We start from the raw sequence: 11,969 nt of genomic DNA, 5'->3' as shown, positions 1-11,969 counted from the left end.
GAGATAGGACAAGGAAGGGCATCAGCTGCGTAGTCAGGAATGGTCGTAGGGGGGTTCACAATAGGATGTGGTACTCTAATGAACCATCTCATACAACCCTTAGTATGATCCCACAGTTGGTTATCTGGAACCGTATGAGCCCTCTGCTGATGGCTGAGAACACGTAGAGCAAACTCCTTGAAGGTCTGGGCCACGTCATCTGCCGCGAGAGGCTCAATATCTGCAGGAGGTCGGGATCGTGTATGGACATACCTGTACTACCTAAGAACCCGCTCTGGCAAGTGACGGACCATCATGTCTCTGTTGGCCATGATCCATCTGGAGTACCAGCATATGTCCTGAAATAGCGTGATGTGTCGTCGTTTCTCGTACGGCCTCCAAGTTACATGGAATGGTCCAACGAATCAATGGCATGTCTATAGTGTCCAGGATTAGAAAAGCCCCTGGGAGGTTTCCATTGACTCGCATGCGGGGAAACAATAGGGTCGTAGTCATCATCATCAATCCTCGGAATGATGTTCGTGAAGTGCGCCAAAGTTCATCCCTACAAATACAAAGAAACAAATATTTATATCAGCACAAGTATTATACAAACAACTAAACATTTATGATCCAATAAGTAAAAAAGAAGAAAAACAAATATTACCACAAGCAAGGTCAAGTAACCACCACAAGAGCCCACAGATGAGTCGGAGGTAAGAGATAGCTGCTCATATAGGAAACCAAGTCTCATCCCACCCCATGACCAGCTGTCCAACTCGTCCATATCTTGCAGCGCAAGCAGCCACAACAGATTAATGCTTTTGCTGTTTTTACCGAAAAAAATGGTCCAGCCAAGCAAGAGCAACATAAAAGCCTTAATGTAGGCCAACCTAACTTGAGATTCAGTGCACCGAAACTGATATGAGCAGCACCCTGTCTTGTCAGCTCCTTAGCAGCAGCCTCTTCTGTAAACAGTAGGTCCACCTGCATCATCTATATCCCTTCCTCATGAGTTAACTCTCTATCAGGAAGGAGCCTCCCAGTGATGGTATGCCTAGGAGACACGCCACGTCATCTAGTGTGATGGTCATCTCCCCAACAGGTAGATCGAAGTTGATACTCTCCTCATGCCATCTATCTGATATCGCACAAAGGAATCCGTGAGAGATGTTCTCGTACCCACTAGTCAGGAGGGGAGTAAGACCGGACATATTCACTTCTGACCAAAACCAGTCATTTTGTCCCCCCGGCAGAGGCAATGTCAAGTTTTTAAGGCTCAACTTCTTCCCGTGCGAGTTACCTTTCACCCTATGTTTTTTTCGAAATTGAAATACAAAAACAAAAAACAACAAACAACACCGTTAAATAAATAATAAGTAAAATAAATAAACATTACATATATTCTAACGTTAAATAAGTAAAATAATAATACAATAAATTGTATAAATAGTAAAAGAAGTAAAATAAACATTAAAATATACTTACATCGGCATCGACCCATATCCTGCATGCCACATGTCTACCAAAGCGAGGTAAAAGCGTAAGGTCATAAGGCCTCCCTCCATAGCCGTCTGGTCGGACCTTGTACACCACCCTTGACACCCCCTGAGCATGACCCCCACCATCATGCTGCTGAGGCTGCTCAATATCATCCTGCTCCTACTCAATATAAGGTTGCTCATGATGATCCTCATACTGATGATGTGGATACGCATCAAACTGATACTGGTGAGGCTGAGGCTCCACAAAATGATACGCCTGATCCTGTGCCTACTGATACACCTGATAATCCTGCTGATATTGTGTCGGGTCCATCGTCTAGGATAGACTCGTCTGTGACGTTGATCCCCCAGCAACATCAACTCTAGCAAGTCTTGTTCCCCCACCTCTCCCTCGACCAGCCATAGGAGGGCGTAATGCTTGTTTCTCCCTCTGTACACTACCAGTAGGGGCAGGCCTCCCTTCCCTAAGTCTGTCACTCCTATCCTTAGGCGGCTCAGGTGGTCTCTGAGACGTATTCCTCCGAGGCATATCTGCATAACATTTAAAAATGCAAAAAATCAATGACCACACGGACATTGTGTCGTTTCAAACAATTCAACAACACTAATATTTCGACAGGGTCATTTCAATCCGTAAACTACCACATTGTAGTCAAACTAACTATAATCAACATTAACAAACATATTTCTAACCAATTTCATCATTAACATTGATTAAATCAAAAGAAAATTCATTGAGACATTTTAACAAACACCTAGAGTCCATATTTCAATCAACTTCAAATCAAACAATTTCAAAACCCTAAAACTACCACATTTCACTCTAAACAACATCTAATATACTATTCCTAACTTAATTCATCACTAACAATCATAAAAACTAACATGCAAGCAAAATTTATATAAACCTATAAATGTTAAATTTCTTATAAATTTTGAAAATTTCAACCAAAAAAATGCAATGAAGTAGGATAATCATCACTTACTTGATATTGTGGGAGAAATTGGCTTGGAATGGCGCAAGAATGGTGAAAATCTCACTTGCAGGGGAAATTTTCGTGTTTGGAGAAGTTGCAAGAATGAGGAACTTTGTCTCTGTTGTGCTGATAAATGACTTAAGTTACGCTGCGTGAGTTAACTCATGCCGCACTACTTAAGTCACGCATAAATTACAACGTGCGTTAGTTAAGTCACGCTGCGTGACTTATCTAACGCATGGGCATTATGGTATTTTCAGATGGGTGGGAGCGAATTTTGCTGGGGGGAGACCAGAAATCTAATCCACATCACAATTATATAGCTAATAGGTTAGACCTAGACCATAATCTAAGAAGGCTATTACTTTTCTCATATTATGGCCTGCTCACGCGCCTTACTTATTTTACAAAAATTTCTTGAGGAATTTTTGCAATATAGAACTTGAAATGAGTTTCCCCCATTGCTTTTAGTTAGAAAATGAGTTTTTACCTGTTCATATTGTATAGTTCGAACACAATAAGTAGTTTGGATTTTATAGTTCGAACATCCCAAGTTGTAAGGTGTGTTCTTTGTTTTTTTGGGAATATAAAATTTGAACACCTCATATACCCTCATGTGCTAAGAATTTAGGGAAAACCAAATTCTAATTAATATGATAAAAAATGTAAAAACATAAAGATCAAGCATGATTGTAACAGGGATTGTCAGTTAAAGAATCGTAATAACCATCCTAACTCTTTTTCTTTTGTTTTATGACATTGTTAGTTATTCCTGTCGTGTCCTAGTTGAAAATCCGCTTTTCGGACAAGTTGATCGAATTGCTCAGAAATTTGTCCAGAAAAACAGGGGAAAAAATCAACGACCAACACTAAAAAAAATTCAACGACCAAAACTCCCGTAGAAGGGACTTCTTACGGGACTTGGCTCCTTAAGAATCCAAAATTCAATTATTTACTCACTTTTCATTTTCTTTTAATTTTTCATATTCTCATAAAATTAAAAAAAAAAAAAAAAATTGCATTAGCTTTATTTGATTTTCATAACTTTTGGTGGAATTTTTATATTTTATTTGACATGTTTTATTTTTTTACTTTCTTTTTTGGTTGTTTTTTAAAGCAAAATTTGCAATTGTTAAAATGGAAGAGATTCCTCAGATTCTATAATCCAAGCAAAGGGTATTTTGAAGAAAAAAAATAGAGCGGGCGAGAAATACATAGGGTGGGAAAAAATAAGACTAGATCAGTTTGGCTTTACATTTCTCTTGCTTTCACTAGAAAGAGTGGTACAATGTTTCTCAAACTATTATTACAAATAGACTTAAGAAAGGGAAACAATAATTATAATGATATTGTTTGGGATTGAATTTACACTCAACTCGTATTTGAGAATATGATGATGTGAACACACTCAAAATATGTGATCTAAAACTTTGTTATGGACTGGAGTGTAATAAATAGAGATTATGATATTTTATCTTAGAAGTGGATCTACTTATTATATATTAAATATTAATCCCTATAATTTTACCATTTTGCCCTTAGGAGGGGCATTTTTGTAATTTTCTAATTAGTGGAGTTTGGTTGTTGCCACCTCACCATGATATGGGTGAATTTCCCATTTTGCCCCTCACTATTTTTTTTAATTATTTGATAATTTTTATATTTTCAATTACTTTTAACTATTTTCCAATTTTTATGTTTTTAACTATTTTTCGATTTTCCTTCAAAAAAAAAAAAATTATTTTTCGATTTTTTCTCCAAATTCAGTTGCTTCTACATTGTCGTTGTGGAAGATTAAGATATCGTTTGACCCGATTTTTTTCCAACTTCTCCACATTTTTAAGGAGACACACAATATCAATTAAGTACTTCTTAAAAAAAAAAAAATTTTTGAATGCGTAAAATTGAATGAAATGAGCTTTGGCCAAAAGTTGTTGAATGTTACTTTAAAAAACTACTTCTCGACAATTTATTTCACAAGCACCTCTTTTCAACTCATGCTGAGAACTTTTTCTTTTATTTTTTAATATTATATTTCAATACACTTTTTTCTTCCATTTAACTTTGTTTTATTTTATTTTTTTGAACCGTTCCATTTAATTTTTTAAGGAGGTTCCATTTAATTTTATTATCTTTTTCTCAAAGTAATTTTATCACTCATATATTTAATTTCAATATCGTTTAATCATCACATCCTTACAAATATTTTTATTCAGGCTGTCATTTAATGATACCAAATATTTTTATTTCCTTTCTTCAACCTCACAAATATACACACACATTAACGTTTAGAGTAACATTTTATGTCCGTCTGTCTGTTTTTTTGTTACGCTAATGCATATAATTTTTTTAGTGTTGCTTGGTTGAGTGCTACCTTACCGATTTTTTTAACTATTCTCTAATTTTTATATTTTTAAAAACTTTTAACTATTTTCCAATTTTTTTATTTTTAACTATTTTTTCAATTTTTTCTCCAAAATTCAGTTGCTTCTACACTGCTGTTGTGGGAGATTAAGATACCGTTTGACCCGGTTTTCATTTCAACTTTTCTACATTTTTAAGGAGAAGTTAGGTCAAATACAATATCAATTAAGTACTTACTAAAAAAGATACTTTTTTTTAATGCATAAGTTTGAATGGAACGAGTTTTGGCGAAAAGTTGTTGAATGTTACTTCAAAAAACTACTTCTCGACAATTTATTTCATAAACATCTCTCTTCAATTCACGTTGGGAATCTTTTCTTTTATTCTTTAATATTATATTTCAATATGTTTTTTTCTTCCATTTAATTTTTTTTAAAAGAGGTTCCATTTAATTGTATTACATTTTTTCAAAGGAATTTTATTATCACTTATATATTTAATTTCAATATCGTTTAATCATCACAACCTCACAAATATTTTTATTCACGCTGTCATTTAATGATACCAAATATTTTTTTTTCTTTCTTCAACCTCACAAATACACACACACACACACACATTAGCGTATAGAGTAATACTTTATGTGTGTCTATTTTTATGGTGTTGCATAATGCATAATGCGTATGATTATTTTGTTACGCTATCATGCGTATAATTTTTTTGGTGTTGCATAATGCATATGATTATTTTTATAAAATTTTGATTTTAATTAAAAGTAAAATTGTAGATGTCTTTTATTCAAAAAAAAAAGGTCTAGATGCCTAAAAAAATTATACTTATATATATATATATATATATATATATATATATATTGCACCTTTATATTGTAACAAACTATTCATATCTTTTTCTTATTCAAAAAAACTAAACATATATGTTTCAAAGTTTTGTGCTTGTGAGTTTGGCTCAGATGATAGGAGTAACCTGCACATCATCTATATTATTGTTGTGAATCTCACCCCCTTCTGCTTGAAAATGTTGCCCTTCCTATGGGTAACTTGCAGGTGATCTTGAGTAGTAGGTGGTGGCTCAAGTGTCTAGGGCTCTGATACGTACGGGATTGGATTTTAATGCTTACTTTCATTCCTATGTATCAAATTTTGGAAATTGTTGATGTAACCCTATTGTTGTTTGAATTTATTTTGATGAGGCTTTTATGCTAGGATAATTTTATGGAGAATTAAATCGTTGTCATTGTTGCTTTTAATCCAAATATTCCGCTGCAAAATTAATGATGTTTTGAAGGATGTTTAATTAAATAGTTTTATATGCTATTTAAGAAAATTTGAATTAGTAGTGTGACATGCCCGTTTGGGATTTACTCTGATGTATGTTTATTTATTATTAAATTGTTTTTGGGTAACGGGGTGTTACAATTGGTATCAGAGCAGGTTGGTCCGTCCGGCCAAGTAGTAGAGTCGTGTTGAGCCACCTAGGATAGAGTGTCAACTCTAATGTTGTTTTTGTTGTTGTTGTGAATTGTTGTTTCTTATGTAGAACCTTAAGATGGCTGGTCGTAATGATGCTGCTCTTGCTGCTGCACTTGAGGCTGTAGCTCAAGCTGTTCAACAGCAACCGCATGCTGGAGCTGGTAACGATGAAGTGAGGATGCTGGAGACCTTTTTGAGGAATCATCCACCAGCATTCAAAGGAAGGTATGATCCTGATGACGCCCAGAAGTGGCTTAAGGAAGTTGAAAGGATTTTCAGGGTCATGCAATGTTCAGAGGTGCAAAAGGTGCGGTTCGGGACGCACATGTTAGCTGAGGAAGTCGATGACTGGTGGGTAAGTTTGTTACCTGTGCTGGAGCATGATGGAGCTGCGGTGACTTGGGCTGTATTCAGGAGAGAATTCCTGAATAGGTACTTCCCGAAGGATGTCCGAGGAAAGAAGGAAATTGAGTTTCTGGAGCTGAAGCAGGGTGACATGTCTGTTATAGAATATGCTGCTAAGTTTGTGGAACTTTCAAAGTTCTACCCCCACTATACCGCGGAGACAGCTGAGTTCTCCAAATGTATCAAGTTTGAGAATGGCTTGAGAGATGACATCAAGAGAGCCATTGGGTACCAGAAGATTAGAATTTTCTGAGTTGGTGAGTAGCTGCAGGATATATGAGGAAGATACTAAAGCTCATTACAAGGTGATGAGTGAACGAAGAGGTAAGGGACAGCAGAGTCTTCCTAAACCATATAGTGCTCCTGCTGACAAGGGAAAGCAGAGGCTGAATGATGAGAGGAGGCCCAAGAGGAGAGATGCTCCTGCTGAGATTGTTTGCTACAAGTGTGGTGAGAAAGGCCACAAGAGTAATGTTTGTGATAAAGATGAGAAGAAGTGCTTCAGGTGTGGTCAGAAAGGACACACATTAGCTAATTGTAAGCGGGGAGATGTTGTTTGCTATAACTGCAATGAGGAAGGTCGTATCAGTTCGCAGTGTACACAATCGAAGAAGGTTAGGACCGGTGGTAAAGTGTTTGCTCTGACTGGTACGCAAACCACTAGTGAGGATCGACTTATCAGAGGTACTTGTTTCTTTAATAGTAATCCTTTAATTGCTATTATAGACACTGGTGCTACTCATTGTTTCATTGCTATTGAATGTGCTTATAAGTTGGGTCTGGTTGTATCTGATATGAAAGGGGAAATGGTTGTTGAAACTCCAACTAAGGGTTCAGTAACTACTTCTCTTGTTTGTCTAAGGTGTCCGTTGTCTATGTTTGGTAGAGACTTTGAAGTCGACTTAGTTTGTTTACCGTTGACAGGTATGGATGTTATTTTTGGGATGAACTAGTTAGAGTATAACCGAGTTCATATCAATTGTTTTAGCAAGACGGTGCATTTTTCTTCTACGGAAGAAGAGAGTGGAGCAGAGTTCCTAACTACGAAACAGTTGAAGCAGTTGGAGCGTGATGGAATTCTTATGTTTTCTTTAATGGCATATTTGTCGTTAGAGAATCAAGTTGTGATTGACAGGTTGCCAGTTGTGAATGAGTTTCCTGAAGTTTTTCCGGATGAGATTCCAGATGTGCCACCAGAAAGGGAGGTTGAATTTTCAATTGACCTTGTTCCAGGAACGAAGCCGGTGTCGATGGCACTTTATCGTATGTTAGCTTCCGAGTTAGCTGAATTAAAGAAGCAGTTGGAAGACTTGCTTGATAAGAAGTTTGTAAGACCAAGTGTCTCACCTTGGGGAGCGCCGGTATTGTTGGTAAAGAAAAAGGATGGTAGTATGAGGTTATGCATTGACTATCGTCAGTTGAATAAAGTTACAATAAAGAACAGGTATCCACTTCCGAGGATTGATGACTTGATGGATCAGTTAGTGGGTGCAAAGGTTTTTAGTAAGATTGACTTGAGGTCAGGTTACCATCAGATTAAGGTGAAGGATGAGGATATGCAGAAGATGGCCTTTAGGACACGATATGGTCATTAGGAATACAAGGTGATGCCTTTCGGTGTTACTAATGCGCCTGGTGTGTTCATGGAGTATATGAACCAAATTTTCCATGCTTACTTGGATAAATTTGTGGTTGTGTTTATTGAAGAAGAGCATGCAAAACATCTGAAGATTGTGTTACAAGTTTTGAAAGAGAAGAAGTTGTATGCTAATTGTCGAAGTGTGAGTTCTGGTTAAGTGAAGTAAGTTTTCTTGGCCACATTATTTCTGGTTGTGGTATTGCAGTTGATCCATTGAAAGTTGATGCAGTATCACAATGGGAGACTCCGAAGTCTGTGACTGAAATCAGAAGTTTCTTGGGTTTGGCTGGTTATTACCGCAGGTTCATTGAGGGTTTTTCGAAGTTAGCACTTCCGTTGACTCAGTTAACCTGTAAGGGTAAGTCATTTGTGTGGGATGCTTAGTGTGAGAGTAGTTTCAATGAGTTGAAGCGAAGATTGACAACTGCTCCTATTTTGATTCTACCGAAGCCGGAAGAACCGTTTGTTGTTTACTGTGATGCATCTAAATTGGGCTTGGGTGGTGTTTTGATGCAAGATGGTAAGGTGGTAGCGTATGCTTCTAGACAGTTGAGGATACATGAAAAGAATTATCCTATGCATGATTTGGAGTTGGCTGTGGTGGTTTTTGTTTTGAAAATTTGGAGGCACTATTTGTATGGTTCCAGATTTGAAGTATTCAGTGATCACAAAAGTCTAAAATATTTATTTGATCAGAAGGAATTGAACATGAGGCAGAGGAGATGGTTGGAGCTGTTGAAGGATTATGATTTTGGCTTGAATTACCATCCTGGTAAAGCCAATGTAGTTGCACATGCCTTGAGTAGGAAAACGTTGCATATGTCTGCTTTGATGGTAAAAGAATTTGATTTGTTAGAGCAGTTTAGAGACTTGATCCTTGTCTGTGAATTGACACCTCAGAGTGTTCAGTTGGGGATGCTGAAGATTAATAGTGATTTCTTGAATAGTATCCGAGAAGCACAGCAAGTAGATGTGAAGTTTGTTGATTTGATGGTTGCTAGTAATGAAGCTGAGGATAGTGACTTTAAGGTTGATGATCAGGGTGTGTTGAGGTTCAGAGGAAGAATCTGTATTCCTGATAATGATGATTTGAAAAAGTTAATTTTAGAAGAAAGTCACAAGAGTAGCTTGAGTATTCATCCGGGAGCTACGAAAATGTATCATGATTTGAAGAAGCTGTTTTGGTGGTCCGGTTTGAAGCGTGACGTCGCTCATTTTGTGTATGCATGTTTGACTTGTCAGAAGTCTAAGGTTGAACATCAGAAGCCTGTAGGGTTGTTGACACCGTTGGATGTGCCGGAGTGGAAGTGGGATAACATTTCTATGGATTTTGTGACGAGTTTACCGAACACTCCGAGAGGGCATGATGCTATATGGGTTGTGGTCAACAGGTTGACGAAGTCGGCGCATTTTATTCCGATTAATATCAATTATCCGATAGCTTAGTTGGCGGAGATTTATATTCATAATATTGTGAAGCTGCATGGTGTACCGTCAAGTATTGTGTCGGATAGGGATCCAAGGTTCACTTCTAGGTTCTGGAAGAGTTTGCAAGACGCTTTGGGTTCGAAGTTGAGGCTGAGTTCGGCTTATCATCCGCAGACAGATGGTCAGTCGGAGAGGACGATACAATCTTTGGAGGATTTACTGAGAGTGTGTGTGCTTGAGCAAGGTGGAGCTTCGGATAGTCACCTACCGTTGATAGAGTTCACATACAACAACAGTTACCATTCGAGTATTGGTATGGCACCGTTCGAAGCTTTGTATGGTCGGAGGTGTAGGACTCCTTTATGCTGGTTTGAGTCAGGAGAGAGTGTTGTGTTGGGACCGTATTTGGTTCATCAGACTACAGAGAAAGTCAAGATGATCAGAGAAAAGATGGAAGCGTCGCAGAGTCGACTGAAGAGTTATCATGACAAGCGTAGGAAGGCCCTTGAGTTTCAGGAGGGTGATCATGTATTTCTGAGGGTTACTCCTATGACGGGTGTAGGAAGTGCATTGAAGTCGAGGAAGTTGACTCCAAAGTTCATTGGTCCGTATCAGATTTCAGAGAGAGTTGGAACTGTGGCATATAGAGTTGGTTTGCCACCACATCTTTCGAACTTGCTTGATGTGTTCCATGTGTCGCAACTTCGGAAGTATGTAGCGGATCCTTCGCATGTTATTCCGAGAGATGATGTGCAAGTTAGATACAACCTTACAGTTGAGACCTTACCGTTGAGGATTGAAGACCGTGAGGTGAAGAAGTTGAGAGGCAAGGATATACCTCTAGTGAAGGTTGTTTGGGGTGGAGTAACCGGTGAGAGTTTTACTTGGGAGCTGGAGAGTAAGATGCGGGAGTCGTATCCAGAGTTGTTTGATTGAGGTAAGATTTTGAGGACGAAATTCTCTAAGTTGGGGAGAGTTGTAACGCCCTAGTCATTATTTTATTTATTTTGGATTTTATTTAAAGTCTTTTATGTGATTTTAAATAATATTTGTGATTTATGTGGTGTATCTTATTTTATTATATAGTTTATTTTAATAATAATTAGAATAAGTGGGAAATTAATATTATTTTGGAGGTTGGGGAGTTAATTAGGATTTAATAGAATTAAGGGGGAGTAAATGAAATAAAGGGGAGTTATTATTTTGGGAGTTAAGAGAAAGAAAGAGTCAGAAACGTTTTTACGTGAAAGCAGTCAGTTTTGGGAGAAAGGGGAGAGAAGAGCAAGTAGAGCCAAGAGAATCAATTGCTGTGCATTTCTTTATGCAAAACTAAGGTAAGGGTGAGGTTTACTTCAATAGTGTAGTTGATAAATTCTGATTTTTATTTTAACAGGTTTTTGTGAGAATTGGGAATTTTGGGGTTTATGTTGAATTATGGGTTTTTGAGTGAATTGAGCGTAGAGGTTGATGTTTTTGGGGTTAGAAATAGGTTCTGAGTGTGTACAGCATTTCATTTCATATCTGTAAACTAATTTGGGGAGTGAATTTGAGGAAAATGGGATTTTTGGGAAAAACCTGCATTCTGCTCGTACAGAAGTTCATCACTCGCCTCGCGAGTAGCCTGTGCTCGCCTTAGCAAGTGAGCAACTTCATAGCTCGCCTCGTGAGCAAGACAACTCGCTGTGGCGAGTAACTGTGAGAAAACCTGGATTTACAGATTGTTGTTATAAGGTGTAATATGGATAGTTTTAAGTGCCTAGATGAATTTAGAGAGGTCTGGGACAATTTTCAGATTAAAAAGATGAATAGGAAACTTAAAAATGAAGTTTTAGTGAGAAAAATGTCAAAACTCCCGAGAGCACCTGTTTTGAGTTCGCCTTGAGTTCGCCACGGCGAGCAGCCTTTTTCTTGTGCTCGCCATAGCGAGTAGATGTACTTGCGAGGCGAGTTGTCTAGTTTCAGAGCTGTTTGTTATTTTAATTGAAGAATGTTGGATGATATTGATGTTTAAGCATGATTATGATTAATTGTTCATTTTTCTGAAATTACTGAATTGATTGTAATGACCTGTTGATGTCTGTGATGTATGTTACATTAATTAAATCATACATGAAGTTTAATTAGCGGAGTTGTAAGTCATATGTACATATATGCATTGTCAAGTTGTATGTAGATATACACA

Source organism: Medicago truncatula, unplaced genomic scaffold (assembly GCF_003473485.1).
Source record: "Medicago truncatula cultivar Jemalong A17 unplaced genomic scaffold, MtrunA17r5.0-ANR MtrunA17Chr0c01, whole genome shotgun sequence".
NCBI classification, from domain to species: Eukaryota; Viridiplantae; Streptophyta; class Magnoliopsida; order Fabales; family Fabaceae; genus Medicago; species Medicago truncatula.
This window is presented reverse-complemented; position numbering follows the sequence as displayed.